Below are 12,683 nucleotides of genomic sequence, written 5' to 3' on the forward strand. Positions count from 1 at the left end.
TGGGTATCAGCAGCGGAGGCTGCAGAAGATAGAATATTGCTGAACAGCGAGTGTTCCTGTCTGATTCTTGCTGTGGAAGCTTCGTCTCAGGGGTGTACCTCGCCGTGTGAGGTGTGAGATGTCAGTCTGCACCTAGTGGGGGATGTCTTCCAGGTAGGCTTCTCAAGGGTCAGGGACCCACTTGAGCAGGCAGTCTGTCTGTTCTCAGATCTCAACCTCTGTGTTGGGAGATACACTGCTCTCTTCAAAGCTGTCAGACAGGGTGTTTTGCATCTAAAGAGGTTTCTGCTGCTTTTTGTTTAGCAATGCCCTGTACCCAGAGGTGGAGTCTACAGAGACAGGCAGGCCTCCTTGAGCTGCTGTGGGCTCCACCCAGTTGGAGCTTCCCAGCTGCTTTGTTTAGCTACTTAAGCCTCAGCAATGGCGGGTGCCCCTCCCCAGCCTTGCTGCTGCCTTGCAGTTAGATTGCAGACTGCTGTGCTAGCAATGAGGGAGGCTCCGTGGACATGGGACCCTCCCGGCCAGGTGTGGGATATAATGTCTTGATGTGCCGTTTGCTAAGACCCTTGGTCAAGCACAGTATTCAGGTGGGAGTTACCCGATTTTCCAGGTGTTGTGTGACTCAGTTCCCCTGGCTAGGAAAAGGAATTCCCTTCCTCCTTGTGCTTCCCAGATGAGGCAATGCCTGGCCTTGCTTCATCTCTTGCTGGTCGAGCTGTACCAGCTGACCAGCACTGATTGTCTGGCACTCCTCAGTGAGAAGAACCTGGTACCTCAGTTGAAAATGCAGAAATCACCCATCTTCTGTGTTGCTCGCGCTGGGAGCTAGAGACTGGAGCTGTTCCTATTTGGCCATTTTGCTCCCAAGCCTACCACTGTTTTTAAAAGTAGTGATTTTGCAACAGTCGTTGAGTTAAACTATACAATAGTCTAATTTCCTAATTCATTTATTGAAAGGTCTTTTATAACTATTATTCTGGTATTTAATGCTGTCTCAGATTAATTTTATCCAATCTCATATATTCAGTTGTTACTAGGTTTTTCCTGAAGTTAAGAAGTTAGTTATAATCAAAACAAAAGGCAACAATTAACCAACTAACAGCTATTATAGATAGATATAGATAATAATGACTTCATAATGTATACATTAACCTATATAATGTACTATATGTATATTTACATTGAGTTATATGTCTTATTTAAATCTATACCTAATCCATACAGAAATCTGTGTTCATATGTATATCTATATTGAAACTCATATATTTATCTATATAAAACTGTCAGTTATTTTTCCACAAATGTCACTTGGGCATGATTTGCTATGTTTTTTTAATCTTTTTGGCACATGTTAGCTGGGAAAACTTTTTATATGATTACATCAGGAACTAAAATCACAAATATCCACTGATAATACTAGCAATTTTATGCAGAAAGATACAGATAACTATTCTATTTATTGAGTTTTTAATCCTTGCCAGATACTTGCTTTCCATCCATGCACCCATTTGGCTCTCACTAAAATCTGGTAAGCAGTAATATCTTTCTAGTTTTTAGATGAGTCTACTGAGGTAAAAGTGATTAAGACACTGTTCATGTAGGTCCCCAGAGGCAGTACGTGCTGGCATGTAGACTAGTGGTCACTCCTGAGCAGCCAATATGCTGCTTCTTAGTGACCAACATTATGAAAGGCCCAAAGAAGAGAGAAGATGACCAGAGACACAGTGGTCACCAATCCCTCAGTATTTATTGAATTTTCATGGATGTGAGAGTCTATGCAGAAACCTAAAATCGAGGTCATCCTGGGCCCAGCCCAGAATCTAGCAGGGTTGCAGTTTCCTGTGGCTAACCCCATTTCCCTGCCCAATCATGCTACATCTGGGTCATTATTGCTGGAGTAATCAGCCTCCAAAGCCTGTCAGACACTGACTAAGCATTTGTGTTTCACCCTCACCTGCATGAAGTTCTATTCTTCTGGCTACAATTGTGACATCACAGCAGTCCTTTCTCGAAACTGTGTGCTTTTTGTGGGTCTAACTCCTAACGTCCCTTTGGGACAGCTGCTGGGCACCAGTAAGCAGGGAGGGCATTTTTTGCCACTTTTTCCCACAAAAGTAATTTATGCTGACTTAGTTGGTCCTCCCTGGATTTAAATCAGTTAAGTACAGAAATACAAGCCTGTTTTTCAAAACATAAATCACTGGCCTCAGCTATTTCATCTGTAAAGAAAGTTTGTTATGTTTCAACTAAATATTTTATTAAAATAACAGAAAGGTATATGCAATACAAACTAAAAATAGGAATTTAGCTGTGAAAGTACTAATTGTAACATATGGGAGAAAGTACTAAGCATAATATTTTGCAAGGGCATTCTATAATCTCACAAGTTTTTAGATTCTATTAGTAAGTGTAGTAAATATATAACAAAAGACTGAGGATTCATCAGCATTCAAAACATATTGCCCGGTGTCTGAAACCTGAATTGAATGACAGGAGTTTTATACTTTATTCAGCTGTCTTCTCTTTAGTGGAATATGATGAATTGGAGCAGTGGCTTAATGGACATATCTTTATACTGATCATCTTGCTCTCTTTATACTGACACTATAAACTAAAAGCAATTTTTGATATAAATTTGAAACATTAAATGATATAGAATAAAATTCTGACTAACTCTGAAATTTATATCCCTCAGTGTACATACAAAATTGTTTATTGGTGAATCTTAATCCATCGTAGAAAGGTCTATTACGCAAGAAAAAATAATAAAATTGAATTTCTAATGATTCAAAGTTAAACAGTGTCCAGGCCTCTGGCTACACCAAGTTAGAGCTTTGTTTACCCAGTGTGGTTATTCAACAATTTGGAAACTCAAATTATCACTGGGCTTTGAAGTTCATGCTTTGGAGGCCAGCCAGTGTATCTTTGGGTAGGCCATACCAGGAAAAAGAAGTAAGCAGGGCTGTGAGAATCAATGGCAAATAGAATGAAAACAGAAGATAAAACTATTTTTTTTTTTTTTTGAAAATGACCTCAAACCTAAAAGCTTAAAACCCTTACAATCTGGTGTAACGATAGAAAACTCTTTTCACAAACGCTAATAATCCCTAGTCTGGGATAGGTCTGACAGTGTTACTTGATTGCAGTATTATTTCTTACTAAGCCTAAATTGCAACCTCAGAGTCCTTTCAAGGTCATGCTGAGCAATCTATCAGAATTGGCACTGTGGCTAAATATAATTGAAATTGCTACTCTAGAAGATAATGCTGCATCACAGACTAGTTGAGACTTGATTCAACTCAGTCACTTCCATTTATCTTCATCACTGAATTATTAAAAGTTTGAATTACCATTTTAATATATTATGCTCAAATTGATTGGTAACCACAAAGTAGGACCAGATGGCAATAAATTCAAGCAAGTTGTTGGTTTTTTTTTTTCTTTTTGGAAGGGTTGGAGGAAAAGGGGAAAAAATAAGGTACTTCATGAAAGGTGATGATTTTAGAGAGGTTTTGAAAACATGCCAGATTCTGTGGTAATCTGATGTACTTTGGCAAATACGTGTTTTTCTTTTCTTTTCTTTTCTTTTTTTAAAGGAGTCAGGGCTTTAAGTTCCTTCAAATCTATGCTTTTCTTCTGCAGGAAACCATACAGAACATGAAAGTAAACAAATAATCAATAATCATGGTGATAAACTCTATTTCTTCAAAGAAACGAAGAATCAAAGAAAACCCATGAACTATAAATTATTTGCAGTGTTGAACCAAAGCAACTGAACTGCACAGCAAATAACTGTGATAGAGCAGAATGAAAGACAAAAAGGGAGAGTGGAGGGCTCTGAAGGTGGCAGATCTTCGAAAAAGATGTTAAGTATTGGCACCAAAGATGAAAGCACCTTGCCAAGTTTAAAGACTCTTGCCAGCAGGACTGAAACATAACAAGGCTTGATTACTAAGATAAGCAGCAAAAAAAAAAAAAAAAAAAAAAAAACCTCTAGGGTCCAGAGGTAACTGATCTCAAGACAAACCAAGTCTATAGTGGAAGATAACTTCGGGAAGGAGTGGCTATATACTTTGCTAACAATTGCCAGTAATAGACTGGGGGATTCAGGAGGACCAGAGAGAAAAACAGATGAAAATACGAAAGAGGGTTTTATAGCTATATCAATATTTATCAATCTAATTGACAGATATGTTAGTCATATATATAAGTATAGCAATATATAGGTGTAATTTGATATATAAAAATTGTGTATACATTTTTTAATATTTATAAATTTATATATAAATATATGTATAAATATATATATAGAGAGAGAGAGAGAGTAGCAATAGGAGCCCTTTAGGCACAAAAAGTAAAGGAAAAAAATCTTGACTACCTCTATGTCCCAGGAAATTTTTGTAATAGTTCGCCCAAGAAAACTCATCTTATTTTATTAAAGTATGAATAATACAAAAGTTGTATACATAACATTCATGCAAGTTACTATGTATTATATGAAAAGTCATAACAGGTTCTGACACATGAAGAAAACAAACTAGAAAAAAGTTACTACCAAGATAAAATATATAACACGTTATTTCACAATTATTTTTAAAAATAACATAGAAGAAATATTAAAAAGCAAAAACACATATTCAAATAATAGGCAGATATTGGCAAATGATTGCTAGTCAAAAGGAAGGAAGGAGTGACTAAAAATTAGTACTAGTACTAGTACTGGTAGAACTCGGAAAAGCAATAAGGCAAAAAGACACATAACTTCAGAAATAAAACCGAGGTAAAGAAACTCAAGGTAATATATATGATAGATACAAAAAAACAAACACAAGGAAGTGAAATGTAGAAAGAGACTAGGAACTTTCAAAGAGAAATGACATATTTTAGTATACAAATATATATATATATACATACACAAAACAAATACAAATAATAAAAAAGAGCAAAACAGTGACCCAAAATAAATATTTTTATAAATAATTCCAGAATAACTTTTTAAAAATAAGGCTTAAAGCTATATTCCAGTGAAACTGACCCAAGTCCAGTAACAACATACACTGGACCGTTTAACAAGTTTGAACTGAGTGAGTCTACTTACACACAGATTTTTAAAAATTAAACTTGAGGATGAAAAATATAATATATGTGGTATGCAAAATCCATATATACAGAGGACCAACTCTATATGCTAATAAAACAACTAGAAAATGAAGTAACTAACAGAAAATGAAAATGTGAGGCTGAATGTAGTGGCTGATGCCTGTAGTAGCAGGGCATTGGAGGCAAAGGTTTGGGGATTACTTGAGACCAGGAGTTTAAAACCAGCCTGGGCAACAAAAGAAGACCCCATCTTCACAAAAAATGTTAAAAAAAAAAAAAAAAATAGCTAAGCATGGTGGTGTGTGCCTGTTGCCCTAACTGCTCGGGAGGCCAAGTAGTGGGAGGATCACTTGAGCCCAAGAGTTCCAGGCTGCGGTAAGCTATGATCACCACTGCACTCCATTCTGGGCAACAGAGAGATCAAGAACTTGTCTTTAAAACAAACAAACAAACAAAAACCACAAAGAGGGCCAGGCACTGTGGCTCACACCTGTAATCCCAGCAATTTGGGAGGTCGAGGTTGGCGGATCACCTGAGGTCAGGGGTTCAAAACCAGCATGGCCAACGTGGCAAAACCCCGTCTCTACCAAAAATACAAAAATGCGCCAGGTATGGTGGCGCAAGCCTGTAATTCCAGCTACTTGGGAGGCTGAGGCAGGAGAATCACTTGAACCCAGGAGACAGAGGTTGCAATGAGCTGAGATTGGACCACTGCACTCCAGGCTGGGCGATAGAGCAAGACTCTATCTCTAAAAAAAAAAAAAAAAAATAGAAAATAGAAAAAACGAAGGAAAACAAAAACCCTGAGAATAAGGCATGTATCACACTTATTCAGGGCTGCAATAAATGCCAGTAGAGAATGTTGAAACACCTAAAAAATACATGCAAGGAAACAGAGTGTGAGCCAGGTGTAAATATCCAGGCTAAGTGTCCTTTAGTTATCTTTTTCTTTTGCTACAAGAAGGCAGTTTGCTACAGAGAAGTTTCAAGGAAATCATGAATGGCTTCATATCCAAGTAGTTAGCCTCACTAGAAAAGAACCACAGGTTTCCGAGGGCCAGTGTGGACACTGAGGGCAGCCAGCCAGGGAACTGCCCTGTCACCTCAGTGGCTCACTCTCCTTCAACTGAGAATCATGCTGTGTGTTCCATTTCCCTTGGCCTTTTACCAGTTGACCTTTCGACAGAATATTTCAGTAAGAATACATTTTCATGTCCGAATCCAAGATTGTTGTGTAGAATTTTCTATAACTAATCACAGTGCATCTCAATTCTACCTTTTCTGAAGTTTATACTTCATAAATACTTCATTCTGTCAGTATTCATGCCATGAAAATCACAGTAAGATTAATTGTTTTTCTTAGCCAGCATATTTTGTTTTCCAATATTTAAAAGTGAAATTACTTGAATACTTCCTTCATACTTATTCTGTTAGGGATCTGTGTTAAAGAATAAAGTTTTTTTTTTTTTTTTTTTTTTTTTTTTTTTTTTTTTTTTAGGTTTGAAAATCGTCAAGCAAACTTTAAGAGCAAAATTTCCAAGACAGCAGAAAGTTTTAAAAATAATATAGCTGGTAATTATTTTCTCCTGATTAAACTTAAATATTCACAGAGACAGTGAAATTCTGAACTTACCAAATTTGTTACCGTTTTCACATGTGCAGCTATCCACACCAGCCAACAGGGTTCCTCAATATTATCTGGGAGAGGTGTATAAACATAATACGCCCCAAGGACCCTTGCAATCAGAAACAAAATAGTCTTTCTTCTCATGATGTTTCCCTTCTGCTTTTTCTACTTTGGCAACACAGCAAATACATGTTTGAAACATTCAGTGGCTGAATTTTCATTGTTTTAAGTCCTGCCATAAAGTGTTACATAACTTCCTGAGTACAAATTCCACTGTTGAGTTTTTCATTTCATGGGCCTAAGTAAATATACTTAGCAGAACAACAAAGGAGAGCTCTGAGAAACAATCAGCACTTATTTTCTGCAAGTTCTGTCCAATCCAACAGCCTTATTATGTTGCTAGGCAGTTAGTAAACATTTAATGCGCAGTTACTAAGAGTTGAATACTGTGTTTTTAAAAAGGCCATGTGACAGTGCAGGAAACCCAGTGTATGTCTCCAATAACAAACCTTAGAGTAAGGAAGAACAAACATAATTTTTTTGTTGTTATTATGTTTTGTTTTGTGTTTTTGAGATGGGAGTCTGACTGTCACCCAGGCTGGAGTACAATGGCACGATCTCTGCTCACTGCAACCCCCGCCTCAAGGGTTCAAGCAATTCTCCTGCCTTAGCCTTTCAAGTAGCTGAGATTACAGGTGCACACCACCATACCTGGCTAATTTTTGTACTTTTAATAGAGATTGGGTTTCACCATGTTGGTCAGGCTGGTCTCGAACTCCTGACCTCAGGTGACAAACCCGCCCAGGCCTCTAAAAGTCCTGGGATTACAGTCGTGAGTCACCGCGCCTGGCCCAAACAGAATATTTTAAAACTTGCAATCATGGTGGAAGGGGAAGCCGGCACATCTTCACACGGTGGAGCAGGAGAGAGAGCAAGTGAAGGGAAGGTGCTACACACTTTCAAACAACCAGATCTCATGGGAACTCTATCACAAGAACAGCATGGGGGAAGTCTGCTCCCATGATACAATCACTTCCCTCCAGGACCCTCCTTTAATATGAGATTTCGGTGGGGACACAGAGCCGAACTACATCAATATCTTAACCTAGAAACTGTACAATAAAAATACAATATTACAATCCTTTGGCACCACCATCAATATGTGCAGTCTTTCCTTGACCAAAACGTTGCTATGGGTGCATGACTGAATGTAGAAGCAGATATATGTATGTATAAAACAAGAAACATATTGTGGAAATTGGCGCATGTGATTGGAGAGGTGTAGTAGTTCCACTATCTGTCATCTTCAAGCTGGAGAACCAGGAAAGCCGATAGTGTAATTCAGCCTGAGTGTGACGGCCTAAGAACCAATGCTGTAACTCCCAACCTAAGTCTGAAGTTGTTATTAACCTCTGTATTTCTATCTTTTTAAATTTGAGGATAATTGCTTTGTGGCCAAGAACTTAAAAAAAATGTTTCATATGTACTTTAAAAGAATGTGTATTATGACATTATTTGGTATGGGTTCAATTTGTGTAAATTAAGTCAATTTTATTGTGTTATTGAAACTTTTTTTTAACTTAATTTTTGTGTTTTTCTATCAGTTACTGAAAAAAAATGAGTTAAAATCTTCTACTACAGGTTCTCAACTTTTGAAAATCCTCAAATCTCCTCACAAGAACTCACAAAGAAACGAATATAACAAAACCAAAAACCTATGGACAACATAATAAGAAGAAAAATGTGAGGCAAAAATATAACAACAAACCAGCTTCCAAGTATCTATGTTGGGAATAATTTATCAATGATACAAATAATTTATCAATGATACAAATACAAAGCCTCTGTGGTATAAGCTTCCCTATGTGCAGGTGGAAGCAGAGGAAAGCGATGAAGTATTTGACAGAATAAGAATTAATCAACAAATATTCACCTGAAATTGTGGTTACAAATCTGAGAAAACAGTTGAAACTGGCTGGGGTTTGCACAGCCTTATGCTGAGTATAAACTATCTTCAGTGTGACCTGAAAGGGGTGGAACAGGCTGGGGCCTACTGTCCCTCAACACTAGTCAATCAAAGGCTCTTCCAGAAAAGAACTCCATACTGAGAAGAAATTGGAAAAGAATCTAAATTAAGCAGGAAATGGGGAAAGAAGCAGATTAAATTGTGTGAATAAAATGGAATATTTTATAAGAACAACAGAAGAAGAAAAGTTATTAATAGAAAATACACAAAATCATGGTTCCTTTCTAAGGAACTAACTTCTAAGTTAATGAATTTCCTGTGAAAACAAGCCTCAGAAATAACTGAGGTTAAATATCATTCAGAGTCATTATAGCAGCAAACATAATAAGCAAAATAACCTCTTTATAGACAATTAAAGCCCACAAAGCAGAGGAAAACTATATCCTAATGTTTTAAAATAAGCCAAAGTCATTAACACAATAATCTGCAATGTGAAAGAACATCATAAACCAGAATTATGAAAACTCAGAAATTAGTCAATAACACACAATAAAGAACCCCCTGAACAAATTAAAGAACAAACAAACAACACCATTTCAAAAATAAAGACTAAACCAAAATGGACACAAAAGCGAATAAAAATTATATAAAGCTGCAAGGAATACAGAAAATGTCATAGGGGAAATATGGCGTAAAAATGAGATAGAAGTTTCAAATAAAAGGAAGTTACTGGCTACATACTCTATGATTCATTTTTATGAAATCCTGAAAAAAGTAAATTTACAGAAAAAAATGGATCAGTAGTTTCTGTGGGGCTGAGGGCAAAAAAAGGGTTTGACTACAAGGGAGAAATAGGAGAAAATATTTTCAAGCTACGAAGCTGTTCTGTGCCTCAATTATGGTAAAATTTACATGATGCTATACATTTGCCAAAACACACAGGATTGTATACCAAATATGTTGAAATTTATAGTATATAAACATATAAGTGAATGCAAAAAGAAATTAGCATCAAAATTAGAATGACTTTTAAAAAAACAGCAAATGAAGACAGGGAAAGAAGATCCAACATAGATATAATGATACTGTACATGAAAGAAAAACCAAAGGAAGGGAATGGAACAATTATTCAAAACTACAATTCAAGATATTCCTGAAATCTTAAAAAAATTAAGATTTGAAGCTACATATTAATGAGGTAAACAACATAACAAGAAAAAAAGTTAAAACATTGTAGCCAATACTGACACATTCTATTAATAGTAAGATTATTAAACTTAAAAATTACCTTGCACAGGCCAGGCGCAGTGGCTCATGCCTGTAATCCCAGCACTTTCGGAGGCTGAAGCTGGTGAATCACGAGGTCAGGAGTTGGAGACCAACCGGGCCAACATGGTGAAGCCCTGTCTCTACTAAAAATATAAAAATTAGCCGGGTGTGGTGGCACGCGCCTGTAATCCCAGTTACTCAGAAGGCTGAGACAGGAGAATCATTTGAACCCAGGAGGCGGAGGGCGGAGGTTGCAATGAGCCAAGATGGTGCCACTGCACTCCACCCCGGGACAGAGAAAGACGCTGTCTAAAAAAAAAAAAAACCAAATAACTTACATAATAGAAGACAGAAAAATCTGATTGTCTTCAGATATTATATAGCACTTTTTAGACCAAAAGGAAGTTTTATATATAAATACATCTCGACATACTGATCTAAATAAATAATTGAATAAATAAATGAAAGAGAAGAGACAAGTCTTCCTTATGGAAGAATTCCAAACAATTTATGTAGCTCTTACCCTATAGGAGATAAAGTTTAGTTTTCCCTGCTCCTTGAGTGTGGACTGAACTTAATGAGTTGCTTCTAAGGAATACAGAAAGATGGAGGAAAAAGTAATTTTATGGTGGAGACTTCTGGGAAAAACTGCCTTGGCCAAATGAATAAGGTTAATATCATCAGTTACAAGTCATGGTGATAGCATTGTTTTCCCTGATGTGATATGAAAAGGTCATTGCTCCTATGTGGTCTTCCTTTCAAACCCATGATCCAGACTGATTATGAGAAAACATAGGACAAATACAAATTGAGGGACATTTCACAAAATACCTGATAAGTACTCCTCAAAACTATGAAGTCATGAAAAATAAGCAAACACTGAGAAATTGTCATAGACCAGAGAAGTCTAAACAGACATGACAAATAGAAACATTGGGTCATCCTAGATTAAATTCTAGAATCGAAAAAGGCCATGACTGGAAAAAATATTGAAATTTTTGAAAAAATCTGGAGTTTAGTTAACAGTAATATACCAATGTTGGTTTCTTATTTTTGGCAAATGTATTATGGTTATGCAATATGTTAACAATAGGGGAAATGGGTGAAAGTAATACAGAAATTCTCTATACTATCAGTGCAACTTTTCTGAAAATCAATATTATTTCAAAATAAAAAATAAAAAGTGTATTTTTACAAAATAGAGAGCAAATGGAGAGAATGCATGCAAAACATTTTAAACTATTTTCAATAATCACACTGCTGGTTTTATTGGTATGTTATTCTAAAAATGACTTCTGTGTAATGTGTGATAAAGCAGGTGAAAAGCAATATAATTCTATTGTCTCCAGTGTACATGAGAATCAGGAATCTTAGTGTGAAGTAAAGAAGATATAGATATAAGATAAAAGATTGATAAACTGATTTGAATTGGAAATAGAGAGTAAATGGAGAGAACAGATGCAAAACATTTTAAACTATTTTCAATAATCACACTGCTGGCTGTATTGGTATGTTATTCTAAAAATGACCTCTGTGTAATGTGTGATAAAGCAGGTGAAAAACAATATAATTATATTGTCTCCAGTGTACATGAGAAGCAGGAATCTTAGTGTGAAGAAAAGAAGATATAGATATACGATAAAAAGATAGATAAACTGATTTGAATTGGAAATAGTATGAATTCAAGAGATATGAGTGATAATAGTCATCATTTCATATTTACAATTTCAACAGAAAATTGTTTTGTGATTCATTATTTATGTTAACTCTTTCCATTGTGTTTGGTCATTTCACCTTCATCATGTTAAGGAATTTTAATCTATTCATGTTTCCTCTGATTTATATAAATTAGGAACACCTATTAATTTTATCATGCTGTTTCCTTCATCAGTTCATTTACATGGTTCTTCTCTTAATTCTTTTTTTTTTTTTAAAAAAGCTTCTGCTCTGCTAAATCTATAAATTTTTTGATGTAATAAATTATATTGATATATATTCTGATACTGAGTCACTATGGCATGCCTGCCAGCTCAAATTGTATTTTCTTTTGATACATTGCTGGATTGCTTCCTAAAAAGAATTGGAATGTTTTTATTGTTTTTCTGTCACTTGGAATAATTTCAATTACAGTAGAATTAAGTAGTTTTAAATAACTCATGCAATTCTGATAAAATTCATATTACCATGAATCCATCTGTTGCTGATGCCTTCTCCAGTGATGTATTACTAATTAATTTTCCAATTTTTCTCAGCTTTATAAATTAAGGGAGGATTCGTTTTTTCTTTTCCAGCTATGGTGATTTTTTTTTCCAGTAATTACTTGTTTTTTTTTTAACTTTGATTTTAGGTCCAAGAGTACATACGCAGGTTTGTTACATAGCTAAACTCATGTCACAAGCGTTTGTTGTACAGATTATTTCATCACTCAGGTACTAAGCCTAGTACTCAATTGTTATTTTTCTGCTCCTCTCTCTCCTTCCACCCTCCACCCTTAAGTAGGCCCCAGTGTCTGTTATTTCCTTTTTTGTGTCCATGAGTTCTCAACATTTAGCTCTCACTTATAAATGAGAACACACAGCATTTGGTTTTCTGTTTCTGCATTAGTTAGATAAGTATAATGGCCTCCAGCTCTATCCATGTTCCCACAAAAGACATGATCTCATTCTTTTATAGTATTCCATGGTATATATGTGCCACATTTTCTGTATCCATTCTGTCTTT

The 12,683-nt window shown here is 35.8% G+C and overlaps 1 pseudogene; it reads right to left on the minus strand.

The window, feature by feature from the left end:
• The window catches only part of LOC105534126, a 24,007-nt pseudogene extending 17,136 nt beyond the window's left edge, over positions 1-6,871 (minus strand).
• Positions 6,872-12,683: the final 5,812 nt, after the last annotated feature.

Source organism: Mandrillus leucophaeus, unplaced genomic scaffold, assembly GCF_000951045.1.
Source record: "Mandrillus leucophaeus isolate KB7577 unplaced genomic scaffold, Mleu.le_1.0 Scaffold130, whole genome shotgun sequence".
In the NCBI taxonomy this organism is placed as follows: Eukaryota; Metazoa; Chordata; class Mammalia; order Primates; family Cercopithecidae; genus Mandrillus; species Mandrillus leucophaeus.